The 16,436-nt window shown below is 37.3% G+C and overlaps 1 long non-coding RNA gene across 21 annotated transcripts; it reads left to right on the top strand.

The window, feature by feature from the left end:
- The first annotated feature begins 11,026 nt into the window (after nucleotides 1–11,026).
- LOC110879276 lies at nucleotides 11,027–15,978 on the top strand. 21 transcript variants are annotated; one of them, XR_004867687.1, is made up of 10 exons: nucleotides 11,029–11,506; nucleotides 11,698–11,780; nucleotides 11,978–12,053; nucleotides 12,170–12,262; nucleotides 12,890–12,997; nucleotides 13,372–13,438; nucleotides 13,527–13,568; nucleotides 14,054–14,077; nucleotides 14,142–15,737; nucleotides 15,841–15,975. It is a non-coding gene; the product is annotated as an uncharacterized LOC110879276 (long non-coding RNA). The 21 variants fall into 21 exon arrangements; XR_004867685.1 differs by having other exon boundaries at nucleotides 13,527–14,077; nucleotides 14,142–14,239; nucleotides 15,051–15,737; nucleotides 15,841–15,974; XR_004867694.1 differs by having other exon boundaries at nucleotides 13,527–14,239; nucleotides 15,051–15,094; nucleotides 15,273–15,737; nucleotides 15,841–15,974.
- The last annotated feature ends 458 nt before the right edge of the window (nucleotides 15,979–16,436 follow it).

The following is a 16,436-nucleotide window of genomic DNA, read 5'->3' as shown; positions in this document are numbered from 1 at the left end:
ATATATATATATATATATATATATATATATATATATATATATATATATATATATATATATATACCATCATAATCAGTAGTAAGTAGATAATTGCATAACATAAATTATATATAGTTCATTTGAATGTAGTGCTAATCAGATGTATTGAGAGAGAAAAAATTATAGTAAGGTTACATAAATGTTTTATGTTACATGTAAAACAAAAAATACATGCGGTTATCATATTTCTTTACTTTTTTATTTAAACTAGGACTGAGACCCGCTGTAATACGGCGGACATTCTTTAGTTATAACTAAGTCGATCTAGGACCCGCACGTTATGTTAGACCTGTCAAACGGAGAATAAATAGACGATGTAAAAACTTTCACCCACAGACGCACGTTGCGTCGTGTTAACTCGCAAAATTTAGAACGAAACGTAAAAACGTTAAACCAAAGACGCAGTCGATCTAGGACCCGCACGTTATGTTAAACCTGTCAAACGGGGAAAAATAGACGATGTAAAAACATTCACCCACACACGCATGTTGCGTCGTGTTAAGTCGCAAAATTTAGAACGAAACGTAAAAACGTCACCACGTTGCGATGTGTTAAGTCACAAAATTTAGAACCAAGCATAAAGCAAAAACTTTGCGGAAAATGAAAACTATAAAGAACCAAAGTTGAAAGTAAAAAAAGTTGTGAGGATAGATTGCAAAAGATAAAAAGTTTTGGGTTAAAAGTAAAAAATCAAATAGTTCTGGGTTAAAAGTAATTTATGAAATACTTTTAGGTGAAAAGTAAAAAAAAAAATCATTTTTTTTTTGGAAAACCCCCAAAGCCAAGGTTACGACAACTATATGTATAAACATTTTTTCTTTGGAAAACCCCCAAAGCACACCCCGTGTTGCGGCGTGGCGTAAAACGGTGTCAAATAGTACTAATGTCACACAACCGTTATCGACCACCAACACTGACTCGACCTAGGATTTGCGTGTTGCAACGAACCTGTCAAACATGAAAAAATATAGGTAAAAAAGTTGAACCACACATGCACGTTGCACCGTGTTAACTTGCAAAATTTGAAACAAAACATAAAAAAAGTTGAACCACAATCGTACGTTGCGTCGTATTAACTCGAAAAATTTAGAACTATACGTAAACCGAATATTTGCCAAAGATAAAAGGTATAAGTGACAAAAGTTGTGAAGTTAAATTGCAAATAATGAAGAGTTTTGGGTTAAAGTTAAAAAAAAACAAATTATATAGGGTTAAAATGCAAAAGGTAAAAACCTTTGTGATAAAAGTAATGAAAAGTTTTGGGTTAAAGTTAAAAAAACAAATTATGTAGGGTTAAAATTGCAAAAGGTAAAAACTTTGGGTTAAAAAAAATCAAGTTTTTTTTTTTGAAAAACCCCCCAAAGCACAAGGTACAAGTTCCAATGCATATTTTTGTTGCTTATTTAGAGTAATAAAATCGTTGTGTATGCAACATCTCTTTAATACATGATTCGTCAGAATTTTAAAAACAGGTTATCTATATCATCGTTTTGATTAGTGGCGGAGCTTGAACGAAAACTCGACAAGGGCCGGACTATTAAGATCCAAATCGGTGGGGGTCGAGCTCTTAAAAATCTAATATTTTACGCTACAAAAAATAATCGTAAATTTTCAGTAAAATTTGACACTACGAGCGAAAAAACCGACTTGGGCCAGGGGCCAGTGGTTTGGACACGTCTAGTTACGTAAAACACATTAGCTCGGGTCGACAAGTGAGAGGGTATGGGTTGGATATTGAGCCGGGCCAACACGTGAGCCCAAGGTCCCTTCCCATGTGACTCTCAACCCCCCCATATTTAATACACAACATAATAACCCCATTTGTTGTTTTTCTTTCGTTTCAAGTCAAGGCATGTTATTCAATCAAAATCTGCATCAAAGACAACCCCATTTAATCAACCATGTTCCTCCTCCTTGATCACTGCAACCATCGCGTCTTAACCTTAGATTCGAGCTTGGCATGTTGGAAGTAATTTATGATGATCATATTGACACAATTTGATGGTCAATTGCTATACTAGACAAGACTAGCCGTGAATACTAAATTTTAGAAAGAGGGACTCAATCAAATCGTTGTCCCCATTTTCATAAATGTTAGTGTGTGTCATATCTCAACACCGTGACACCGAAAATTACAAATAATGGATGTAAGTCGAAATATTTTTAAGTAAAACAATGGTAACGACTCATGATTATGTGACATGTGTGTGTGTATTCACATTTTTATTATATATATTAGTCTATATGGGTAAATGTGAGATTGCCAACATATTTAAATCGGTTCGTAGGAGTTACATGTAAAAACACTGATACCAAACAAATAAACCTTCAACAAATTGTGTATGTGGCCCATGAATGTTACCAAAACATGATCACTGATCTTGATGGATAGTAGATAGTGGTCTTACACCTGACGTTGTAATAGTTGGATAGTGGTCTTAGACCTGACGTTGTGCCTTTAACGCCACCCTCCACGTTAGTCGATAACGCCCTAGAACACCGCCTTTCCGGCGGTAAAGTGGAGCGGCCATTGGAGGGGGCGTTAGCATGTTCACAGGCGCGAGGGAGAAAGAGGTGGGGCCCATGTACAAAGCAAATGATCACCGATTTTCTTTTTACTTATTAATTTATTTGTTAAACCACAATGTGATAGTTAAAGGGTGGGTTAGCTATTGTCTACGTGAGAGTAACGTGGTGGAGCGTTATGTTAAACCACAATGCATGGTTTTATAAGGTTTTAATATGAGTTTACAATAACTAACACAAACTTGTCCTCTTTAACCTCTTGATCTAAAAACTTTTTATTCTCTCAATAATGATTGGGTTTGAATTATGAGATCACTTGAAAAAAACAAAATGTATTGTAAAAATTCTAAATGTAAAATGGTTTAAGTCTTTGATTTATAGTGCAACAAACAAAAACACACAAGAGATGGTAGACGGTCAATCCATGCTCGGTCCGCCGTTAAATCGCAGCCAACAGTTTGCAACCTTTTAAATTTCCTTCTTTGTCATTTATTATGGGGTCAAAACTTGCTTATAAAAGTTTATACACGCATACAATCATTTGCAAGACATCTTGGCAAATGGCAACCCATGGTTTTAGCCATCTTTCATGGGAAAAACTTTGACATTTTGGATAGGTTAATTGTCATTGACATGTTAGTAATAAGTTCAACACAAAATACTGATAAATGTGTATAAACACAAAAGTGTATAATTAATATTATCTGAGGGTCGTTTTGACATATATTGTATGCAGTTTTATAGTTATATACATGTAAAGATAATGAAAATGTTTATTTTAGGAGAAAATTAGTTGTTTATAAGTAAAAACGTGACGATTTTTCTAAATTAGTTTCTATTTATGGATAAAAGAAATTATGAAACTACTTTTATGGGTTATAATTTGGATGAAACTCATAATTTTCTTTTGCTCTATTATAAATCAGAAAAAACACGTAAAAATTGTTGGAAATCCAAGTCAAAAAATGTTATGAGAAATTGAGAATTGGTTGTGGAAAATTGTTAAATAGCACAACATAATTTTAATATGGTAAAAAAAAACATGTAAAAATGACTTCAAAATTCACGAACATGAAATTTTAAAGTTTTAACAAAACTAATGGTATAATAACCGTATAACTCTATAAAATTAACAACTAGTGACTATTACCCTTTAACCTTTTATTGTCAAAACTAGCACATTCGAGTTATCTACGAGGTACTTCATTCATTTGGTGATCACTCATCTAGAATCATTCTTGCATTTTTTAGACACAACATGTCTACCATAACTCACACACGGACACACACACTTAGGCTATAGGGTGTGGTCATGACCCTTATGATCATCATGATCCTCCATGTTAGTGCCATGTAACTCATCTCTAATCCACCATCCAAAACCACTACCCTAAGGGTGTGGTCATGACTCAAACCACTAGCCTCTTATTTTTTTTAATTTATCTTTGCCTGAAGAAAAAGGAAATGATTTGTTGAAAAATGGAAATGAGGGTCATGGTTGCCATGGTTTAATCCATGCAAACCATGGTGGATCAATCAAGGGGGTGGTATAACCTTCTATTCATGTTCCTATGTGTCAAATCATGTCCCAACCATGATCCCCACACCCTATACCTAATAAATAAATAACTACACATCACGTCTCACAATTCAATAAAGTTTCTTCTTCCCGCTTCTATTGTCTCACTCCTTCGCTTATTGCTTGATTACTTTTTTTTTTTGAACGGCAAACGAAAATTTTTATTCCAACCTAGCTAGCGGGAAACTAGCACACACCAAATGTACATATTACACACCCACAGATACACAGCATCATAGTATTCAAATGCAAACTACCATCCCACACTAGATAAGTTGAAGCCACTCCAAACATCCCAAGTCAAACTATACTGTTTTGATCTTGCTCTTACCCACAGTAGGCTTAAGGCCTTTATATCCCCAACCACTTTCTACAAGGAACTGTGTTTTTGTTGAAAAACCAGTTCATTCCGACTCTTCCAAATGCACCACAGTGTCGTAAGGCATACGGCATGAAAGGCCTTCTTCAATTTTGGCGACCCACTAACATAGGAGTGACCATCCAAAATATCTCTCATACCAAAGGCGAAAACGGGACTGAGCTTACACCATTGTGACACCACATTCCAAACCATCTGTGCAAATTCGCAGGATATAAATAGATGTTCTACCGTTTCCGGATATTCGCTACATAACGGACAGAGATTAGACGTGACATTTATATTCCTTCGGATCAATGCACACCTTGTTGGGATCCTGTCCAACTCGGCTCGCCAAGCTAGTATATCCACTTTTCTAGGGACCCAGTTGTTTCGTTTTATGACATAAGGCGCCGGCTCGAACCGGTTATCCTGTAGCAACTTCTTTAGGCTGGCAACAGTGAATTTACCAAGCCCATCCAATGCCCAGATCCAACGGTCCTTAACATCCGACAACATAGGCGGCATAATCATGTTATCTAACTGTTGCAGCTCCGCCCTTTCCACACCAGCCCCTACACACCTTTTCCAGTCCCATTTCCAACCCGCCCCACCTGGATCGACCCGCTCAGAAACCGCTGCAAATTTATTCCTTTCCAAGGCAAATAAAGCAGGAAAGTGAGTTGCCAAAGGCTCCTCTGCAACCCAACAATCAAGCCAAAAAAATATATCAGACCCACGACCCACTACACCTCTAATTGCATTGGACACATCAACTCCGGCTCGCTTCACCTCCTGAACTGAGCTGGCAATCTGCTTCCACGGCCCCGAAATGGATAATTTTATGGGGATAGGGTTCCACCCCCTAGCATTATGATGAATTGACCATACTACCCTTCGCCACAAACAGCCATTATCAAGTTTAAACCGCCACCACCACTTAGACAACATTGATAGGTTCGCGTCCCTTAAGGATCCAAACCCAAGACCTCCATATTCGGTTGAGGCACACACCTTTTGCCACGCGACCCAATTAAGCCTCGCCTTCTCGTCCGAGCCCCCCCAGAAAAACACTCTTCGCATACGGTCTAATGCCTCAATGACCCTCACCGGAGCCCTATACAAGGAAAAATAATGTGTAGGGAGAGAATTTAGTACCGACTTGATGAGTGTTACACGACCTCCAAAAGATAGTTGTCTCGCCTTCCATATCGACAACCGACTTTGAAAGACATCCAACACTGGCTTCCAATACTTGCAAAGATTCATGTTGGCCCCCACTTTAAGACCCAAATGGTTAAAAGGAAACACCCCCGCTTTGCAATTCATAACATCTGCCATAACCTGGACTTCCTGGCCTCCCACACCAATGCCAAACACACTACATTTTGTTAAATTTATGCGCAAGCCCGACACCAAATAGAAACATCTGAGCAACCTTTTTAGGTTCTTTGCATTAGATATGGACCAATCCCCGAGAAAAACAACATCGTCGGCGTACATCAAATGTGAGAGAACCGGCCCCCGGTTCCCGCACCCCAACCCATGAAAGAGTCCAACTGAGCACGCCCTCTTCATACAACCAGTCAATGCCTCCATTGCTAGAACAAATAAAAAGGGGGAAAGGGGGTCCCCTTGTTTAAGACCCCGATGACAAATAAACTCGTGCGTTGGAGACCCATTTATAAGCACCGAAGCCCGAGCCGAAGTCACCACGGCCATTACCCATTTCCTCCATAGACTTGGGAAATTCATTTGTTCTAGAACCCGGTCCAAGAACCCCCAATTCAAGGAATCATACGCCTTATCAATGTCTACTTTGAAGAACATCCCTTTCTTTTTCGCCTTCTTCATCCACCCCAATAACTCGTTAAGCACTAGTGGCCCATCCGTGATGCATCTCCCAGCTAAGAATGCCGTTTGCTCAGGTGACACCAACTTCCCAACTACATTTTTCAGCCTAGAAACCAACACCTTGGAAATTACTTTGTTCACACATCCAACTAGACTGATCGGACGAAAGTCTCGAAAACCCATGGGATCATTAGACTTTGGAATAAGAGCTATAAACGACGAGGTGCACCCGGGCCCCAACACCGCTCTATGGTAGAAGTCCTCAAAAAGAGCAAGAAAATCGTTTTGTACCCCATTCCAGCATCGTTTCAGGAATTTAAAGTTAAACCCATCGGGCCCGGGTGCCCGATCACCATCGCACGACCAGACCGCCTCTTTGATTTCCGTCAATGTGAATGGCCGAATCAAAAAATCAGCCTCCAACTCACTAATTTTTGCCATGTTAGGGCAGCAGAAAGTTGGCCGAACCGCCAACGGCTCTCGAAACTTATCGGCGAAAAAGGCATAGGCTTTGTCCTTTATCAGCGTAGGATTTGTGACCCAAACTCCATCCACCATGATCCCATTTATTCTGTTGTTTACTGTGTTTGCATTAATTATGCCATGAAAAAACCCGGAATTTTCGTCACCTTCTATTGCCCACCGTACCCGAGCCTTTTGTTGCGCGTCCATATGTTTATTCCTATCATAATCCAATACAAACGCCTTGCATTCATTTCGAATATTTAATTCAAACGGCCGCAGACTCCTTGATTCGGCCACCATCTCCAACCGATCTATCTCCGCTCTCTTCTCGCCATATACCCCTTCCAATTTCCTCCTCTCGTCAGTCACCCATACTTTTATTCTTTTCTTTAGGTATTTTAGTTTAGTTGCCATAGCCAGGTCAGCCGGTCCATTAAATGAAAAGGTTGAGCATAACCCCGCCACATAATCCAAAAAACCGGGAATTTCAAGCCATGTATTAAAAAATCTGAAGGGAACATGACCGAAATCTGTTGCTACAATAGATAACACAATCGGACAATGATCTGACACGTACCTAGACAGGGCCGTAACCGAGGCATTCGGCCATTTAGCTATGAACTCCCTGCATACCAATACTCTATCCAATTTGCTCAACTTCTCACCATTGTCAGATATGTATGTAAATTGATGTCCACCCAAGTTATACTCATGCAAATCCGCCATCCTAATGAAGTCGTTGAAAAATCCGGCATTCACTGAAATAAACTCCGAATTCATTCTTTCCTCAGGACATCTAACGTCATTGAAGTCGCCAAGCATAACCCACATACCCTGCATAGACTCCTTTAGGTGTGCTAGTTCTGCCCATAATGACCTCCTTACAACCGCATCGTTCGGCGCATATACATTCGTGACATTAATTACTTCACTCGTTGCTATCAAAGTACCAGTTACTATTAGGTAGTACCGATTCTTAACCACCTGGGAATGCCGGAAGACCGTCGGGTTCCACATACTCACGAGTCCACCCGACCGACCTTCAGAGCAAACCTGCTCCGAAGCGAACACCGACCTCCCCCATAACCTACTCAATTGAAAGTTCGAATTCTCCCCCAACTTAGACTCTTGAATACCGAGAAAATGTATGCCATGACTCGTCTTCAGGCCCCTTATCCAGGACGCCTTTCTCTCGCCCTGAACCCCCCGTATATTAATACTTAAGCAATTCATTGGAAAACATTTTGGCCACCCTCACCATTAACCAGCTCTTTCACCTGGTCTTCAAACCCATTTAGAACAATTCCAACCACTGCCCCAACCCTAATCGTGTCTTCAACTTCCATCCCTACACTGGACGACGCCCCACCCAGACTCGTTGCATTATCGTTGATGATTGGATCATCGCCGACCTGCCTTTCTTCTAGACCGCCATCCTGGTTCCCACCGATCGGAATCCCTTCCGCCTCTATAACCTCGCGATTAGGATCTTTCTCTCCTGGATTATCAGACCCCAGAACCTCTCTTGTATCCCCCAATTGAACATCCTCCAAGATTTGGTCCTGCGTATTGACCTGACCAGTCAAAGGATTTGGTCGGTCCACTTTATTCACTTCATTAATCATATTTAGGAAAGAGTTTGCACCAGGGCCCTGTTTAGAGCTGGGCCTTAATTCACTATCCTCTACCATACTTGGGCTCCTCGCATGTCTAGGTCTTTTCCTAGACTTCTGTATTGGGCCCGTACCCATTTCACTTCCATGGCCCACCACAAAACCTTCATAAGCCCTATTCAAATCCAAAGAAGCTTCTCTACTGATTGTCACGTGCACCCCACTTTTTGGAAACTGAGCATCATTATCACCTGTCCCAGGCACCCTAGCCGCCTTTCTGTTTACCCCATGCGTCTCTCCTTCCCCATGCAGCGACGTTCCATTTTCCACCGAACACCCAACAGACGCCGGCGTCCGGCACCTTTCCCCACTCCGGCCATCTCCCATCCTAATCTCCCCGTCTTCTAATTCCCCTCCCCCAGCAATAGACTCCACATTTTTTATTGGCGAGCAAGGTTCTGCCGTTGAAAGCTCGTCAATAAGTCCTTGAAACCTACGATCTTCCTCTTCAATCACCCACACGGAGTATTTGTTTCCTTCCCAGTGAATCTGGACTTCTTGTTCAATACGTTTCATCGATGACATCATCACACCGCACCGGCCACACGAGTTGTCTGCTTCGACCCATGAGAAGTCGGACCCCCATATCACTCTCCCGAACAATTCACCCACTTTGTCATAATTCTTGCTATCCCTTAGCTGCAACGGCATCCCGATCACCTTCAACCAGGCCACTCTTTCAACCACCATTGCCTGGCCTTCCCAAAGCATTGCAGACGACAATACCCCACCCCATAGTTCATCCTTCCTATTGATAAACTCAAGGGCGGATCGCTTATCCCTCAGGACTACCATCACCTTCAACCCCCCAATATAACTAACAGGACACTCCTCATAACCACCAATCCTTAGCATCAGCTTCACTCCCCCAAGGGCTTTCCCGTCCTTAGCTTCCCCAATGACCGATCTCATGACACAATGATCAGGATATAAAGCTGCTCTCTCTTCTAAGACAAGTGTTTTAGTCGAGGAGGATGGTGGACCTCCGTCTCCGGTAAGTATTTCCTTGTATGAAACCTCCTTGGACACGTTCTTCGGCATATATTTGTATGACTGTTTTGTAGGAATCCTTGTATACTGTGGTACGGCTCTCTCCGGAACACCCTGCTGTGCCACCTTGTTGTGGTCCTTATCGTACTTTGCAACGGACACACTCAACTTCGCCTCATAAATCTTTACCGTATTCATGTTTTGCACAAGCTCTCTCAGATTAGTAACCCCCACATATCTCACAAAACCAAAGAAATTTCCCCTGGCATCCCTCTTCCTTGCTACATACGCATCCTTCATGATTCCATATGGCTGGAAAGCCTTCCATAGTAATGACTTCGTTACCCCGCTCGGTAAGTTGGAAACAAAAAAGGTCGTCAAGGGCTGCTGGTCCCTCTTCTTCCTGATTGGGACATACGTCCACCTATTGCTCTCCCTTACCATGTTGCCCTCTTTTAAAAATCGCTTGATTACTTAAAGCACTCATTTGTATGTTATTTCAGTCATATTTCTTTCTTTTTTATATACTCTAGTTTATATATCTTTGTTACTAAATACATAGTATTTCATTTAGAAAACACATGTAACCTCTCATTTCACATGCATTTCTTTAACATTTCAATTCTCCTAATTTGTCGTTTATTATGGGTCAAAACTTGCTTATAAAAGTTTATACACACATACAATCATTTTGCAAGACATGTTGGCAAACCCATAGTTTAGCCATCTTTCATGGGAAAAACTTTGAGACATTTTGGATAGGTTAGACACGTAAGAAATTGTCATTGACATGTTAGTACTAAGTTCAACACAAAATATTGATAAGTGTATATAAACACAAAAGTGTGTTTTAATACATCTTCCTTCAAAGGCTGGTGCACCATTATAAAAATCATTATTATTTTACCAAACATCTACTAATTTTTTTATACTTTGATTAGTTTCAAAAATCCAATGTTTTGTTTTGTAAATTAGTATTACAATATAATATTTAACTTTATAAGACTTCTTTTATAACCAAACTGTTTTTAAAATCTTGTTAAATTTTCTGAAAGATTTCCAGTGATTTTTTATCATTTACCTTTTTTCATCGGTTGATATTGGACTTTAGTAATTAATTATTCATCTTCTTGAACTTGACTTTGTTGACAATTAATTTGCGAATACCTTCTCAGATGATCCGCTCTCATATCATACATTGACGTGGTTCTTTTGTTGCTTGATACCGATCTTGGCATTGTCTATTAATGGTCCAATTATGACATAGCGATTGTGACATAAACTTGTTAAATATTTCTTATTCTTATAAATATTAGTACGGCTTTTTATGAATGTCTAACATATATAAATCAATCTGAATCTCTATCTCTATTTATAATAAAATTCAACTAAGTCATCGTCACAAAATTTATTATGTGTATGTAAGAAGAAAAGGTTATTTACAATCCTATGTTATCTATTATCTATATTAAAACAAAACATTTTGGTGCCACTTGTCATTAGCTTAATCCTATTATTGCCACCTGTCAACTTAATATTTCACACAATTCTTCTTTGGGCGGCAATACATCGAAACCCTAGATCAAAACACGCGTAGATACTCCATTTCTTCTCCTACAATCTTCTTTCTTTTTTTTCCTTGATATTTTTCTTTTACTCTTCACCTCTTTCTTTGTTTCTCTCTGCAACTCTTCACCTCTTTCTTCCCTTTTTTTCCTTTCATCATTCAATCAGATTTAGAAACCCTAACAATCATCTTATTCGCGATTCATCTTATTCTCCGATTCATCTTATCCTCCAATCCATCACCATCTTCAATTGAATACCGGAAATCAAAATCGATGAAGGAATACGTGGGGCTGTGGTGGTGCAGATCTGGTTGGAAAAACATTTTCAGATATCGGAATCATGTTGGTGGTGGTTACAGGTGTTTTCTATCGATCTTTCTATCTATGATTATTCAACCCTAAATCATGGAAGCGATTATTCAACCCTAAATCATAACCAGATGATCTGGATCAGGTATGTAAGCGACTCTCCCAATTGTGAAGAGTTTTTGTATAATGATTATTCAACCCTAAATCATAATCAGTGACGAATAGTCTTCTCTGCCAATTTGAAGGTTTGATTATGCTCGTAGTCCTAACAGAATTTAATTACAGACTGTGATTTCATTTTGTGTATTAATTTCAGTTTTTTATTTTGTGTATTAGGGTATCGTACAGAGAAAATGTGATGGAGCATGACCGTAGCTTGCGGGGCTTAATTACCATGAGCTGTGAATACGAAATTACAGGTATCTGATCTTAATTTAGCCATATTGTTCCACTTATTTTTTTTTGAAAGGTTTATTGTTCCACTTATTGAAATGTCTCTGGGAAAGCAATGAAGTTGTTTTATGATAGTACAATTATCTTATGTAGCTTAACTTCTAATTGTAGACTGTAGTCGCTAAAAGTATGGGTATATATTAATTTTTTCTCGCTAATATAGTAGATTTGGTTAATGGAACAACCCTCAAGATATTTCCTATGATCCGTTCAGAAGGGGCAACAATATATGGGTTCAGGTCATACTTATTGTTCCACTTATTATTTTTTTTTTTTTGAAAGGTTTATTGTTCCACTTATTGATTGTATTGTTTTGGTGGTGTTTGTTGTTGATTTTGGAAATAATGACATCCAGGTTAAAAGTGTGCTTGCTCCTTGTGAGTATGTTAATGTGAGTTTGGGAGGTGACTCAATGCAGCAAGATCATGATACTGAAGCTGATAGTGAGGTAGAGTACCCAATATATATATTGTGTTAATATATGACTGACCCACTACATGGATCCAAGGGTCAAAAGTTCTGATTCAAGTGCCCAATACATGACTGATCCATCTATTATAGTCATAATTTCTCTTTTTGAAGTCTATTTGCAATCTATAAATTATTATAATTTTGTTATATAAAATAATCATTATACAACTGTTTTTGGTAACAAAGGGTTATGTGGTGTACCTTCTTTACCCGACTGGCCCTTTTCAGTGGCCTATCACATGCTGGTAAAATTGCAGTCGGGATATCACGTGGTGTTGTGTTTTTATCGGTGCTCAAAATAATATTTATCTATAAAAGAAGACAACGTAGCGATTAGAACTTTGCTCTTCCACACAAGTTAGTGTCTTAAGTTGAATTTCTATGACTCTCATGGTCTCTGTCTGTATTTGAGAAATGGTCTCTTTTGACATGTAACTTTTTCAACTGTTGTTGCAAAGAAAAAATAATATTAGACACGGAAGTCGTTAATGGCTCTTGAAATGGCGAGCCAACAAGCCACAAAGTTAGAGTTCAACAATTTAATATACAATATTAATATGTATGTTTTTATGTTATTGTGGTGTATTCCAATCGATATTGTTAGGCTGGCTGGAGCTAAAGATTTACTAATTTTGGTTATCAAAACAACAACTGAACAAGAGGTTAAGTGGTAGATGGGTGTTCGTGTTAAATGGTCTAAGTCACACAATAGGTATGTTTTGCTATAAAGTTTGGCCACACAATTTATATATTTTTAGTCTATATTATAATGTTTTAATGCAGGAAAGACATTACAGTTTTGTCCTTAAAAGTGGTTGCGTGTTTGTTTGACTCTCTGGTCAAGCGAACCACTTTGTAAAAGCAAAAATTGGTTTATAAAATTAATGAATAAAGCTTCAAAAATCTCTTATTTATTTATTACTTATATTTTTTAAATCTTTATAAGCTTTCATATCTTTTTTTTGTATTGTCATGCTATCTATAGTTACCAAAAATAACTATATAATCTGTTTTATATGGAATTTTGAATTGGGAGTCTTATGTATACATTTTATAATGATATTAAGTTGGTTTCTATTGATTCAGGGATCTGCATGAAGTTGGACAGAGAAGATATAGTTTTGTGGCATCTGAATGTTCCTCTATATAGAAGGTTTTGCCAAGTTTTTGTTTTTTAAATTTTTACATATTTATTTGGATAACTTATACTTTAGTTTTGGTTTTTTTTTTCCTGGTTATAGAAAAGATTTGGGAAATGCTTAAGAGGGAACACTCACCAAAAGGTATGTTATTTAAAGAATTTAATAGGATTACTTATTTTTCTCTTTGTACACATCTTTCTAGAAAATGTTGGATTTATTATTTCATGGAAATTGTGGTTTGGTTTAGTTCATGTTTGTTTTCTTGTGATTTTATTTTCCAAACTTCAAAACTTGAATAAGTATTCTAAAAGGGTGCATTCACCCAAACTTAAGGTTTTGGTATAGTAATGACCTAAGAACATATCTACTTTGCTTCGTATTGTTATGAATCACAGTTTTTTAGTAGGTTAATTTTTATGTAAACAGTGCAAGTCTTGGTGAAGATGTACTTATAGTTGTGGATCATGTTTTAAGTTGTTTTTATGGATCATATTTTAAGTTCTTTTTGTTCTTGACATATGCAACTTGATAGGTTTAAGTGCAAGTGATGCTTAAGAAGAAAAATTAGGTCGTTTATATCTGTATAATGCCATTAATTTCTGTTAATAGATGTATATTGGTTGTAGATTGGAGGCTGCTGGCATCTTCAGGTTATCCTCTTTTGTTTTCACTTTAAACTTCAGCCATCTTCAATTTATATTCTTTTTTTTCCAGCCATCAAAGTAACTCAATGCATTAACCCGAGATAACAAAACGACTCTTGACCTATCTGAATTGCTTCACTTATCTACTCTTCAGCTATAAAAATGGAGGTATTTTGTTAACTAAAGTTTTTTAATTATATTTTACCATTTGAATTTTAAAAAATTACCCATTCTCATTTAGAGTGTAAAATGAGTATGACGTGGCCATTTTTCTATAAACATTAACAGTTGACCAAGGATCTTGCCATTCCAATTCCACGGACCCAATTAAGTACTGCTAACACCATCTTAATAAATTCAGTATGGCCTTAAATACAATCCTTAGTTTTAAGAGTATTGATTTATATATAGTGTTCAACAGCAACCTGATCAAGAGAGCTTTTCGAGATGCAACAATAGAGAAAAAAGTAGAGAAACTTAAAATTAGTATGATTGAGGAAGACCTAGATGAGCTGGCCCAGAAAGTTAGAGCTTTCAACTTATTAATAAAAACCCTTAAAGCCATAGAAAATTATTTAAGGTTATTCACTTACTCACATAGGTTACCCTGCTAAAATATGATGTCATAATAGTAACTTTAACCCCAATTGAGTTTTTTTTGAAGTGGCACCTTGAAACTGGTTTACCATCATTAAGTAAATCGAAGTTTTTTGAACTTGGGGTTTTTTCCTAGAAAGAGTGGGGTACGTAAAAATAGAATTATATCTAAGTTGGAAACCTTTTTACGCAATTTGGCCTTCCAAGAGCACTATGTGTATGACGATGACAATTTTTTTTTTTTACTGATTTTGGTTGGAGATATGAATGGAGTAAAAGTCTTGCGGCATGATCTGTTCACAAATGATGCTCTACTTTAGCTTTAGTCAACAATTTAAAATGGTAATTTTTTTAGTAATAGTGATATTATCCTTGCTTGCAGATGTGTTTTGTGTTGGCATCACATAATAAACATGGCTTAAAAAGGTACAATAGAAGGACAATCTCATGCATGTGGGACGCCTTGTGATAAGTATAACATTGTAGGGTTTGTAAGAAAATTTTCAAAGGTTAATATACGCAATGATATTGGTAATTTCTATTGTTATTTTTAGTTTATAAAGCTGTAATACAAACTTTTTGTATACAATGTGCTTGGCGATAGCTAAAGACGGAAGAGAATAATATTAAAGGGAAAGTCAACCACATGAAGAAAGGAAAGATATAAGCTTTGTTCGAGAATTTAGTGAAAATGGTATAGATGAAGATGTTTACAGTTTAAAATTTGGTTTTTTAGCAAATAATGAATAGATATGTAAGTGTAATCCTTTTAGCTATTTAATATCTCTTACTACTGTTGCATGATCTCATATTTTTTTACTCAATAGTTTATAATTGTAACTTAGTTTCAATTTTCTAACATTTTCATGTACTCTCTAATATTTTCGTTAATATTTCAATGTATATAAATTATAATTTTTTACTTCACAATTTTAAAGGATTTAGTTTAATGCTGCTTTTTGACTAACCATTCTATAACAGTAAAAGGGATTTATAGCAAATCAAGTGTTGGAGGGTAGCCAACCAGTTGATATCTCTAAGAACCCGTTTGAGTTGTTCTTACACTTAAGTAAGAATCTATTTTTTTTCAAATTAATTTCATGTATATTTTTAATAATCTAGCAATAGAGCTTTAAATTCTAAGTCGTCCTGATTGGAATTGATAATGTCAGAGGATGAATGCGATAGTGGAGTTAAAGAATACATCATGAAGGTTTAGTTGACAAAAACTTAATTTGTAACGGACATTATGTAGATGTACTATTGTGACGTGTTCAAATGTCTCAAAATATTAGGTTTAACAAATCACACTTTAACGCTTCTACGTTTAAATTATTTTATGTGTTTAGTTGGTGTTTAGCCACCCGCGAAGCTCGCGGGGTCTTAGGCTAGTACATTTATATAAAGTAATGACAAAACTAATATGTGTATGTAAGAAGAAAATGTTATTTACGATCCAATTTATACGTTTATATAAAGTAATGACACAACTAAAAGAGTAAAATGCATAGATAGTCCCTGTGGTTTGGTGAAATTTCACCTTTAGTCCTCAACTTTTTAAAATTACACTCTTAGTCCCTGTGGTTTGACAAGTTGTTACCCCGATAGTCCCCAAAGCGGATGGAGGTTAGTTTTTCTGGTTAAGTGGGTGTGAAATGACAAGGACTATCCGAGTAACAGCTTGTCAAACCATAGGGACTATCTGAGTAATAACTTGTGAAACCACAGTGACTATCCGAGTAACCTTCATCCGCTTTGGGAACTATCC

This window comes from Helianthus annuus, chromosome 9 (genome assembly GCF_002127325.2).
Source record: "Helianthus annuus cultivar XRQ/B chromosome 9, HanXRQr2.0-SUNRISE, whole genome shotgun sequence".
NCBI lineage: Eukaryota > Viridiplantae > Streptophyta > Magnoliopsida > Asterales > Asteraceae > Helianthus > Helianthus annuus.
This window is presented reverse-complemented; position numbering and strand designations above follow the sequence as displayed.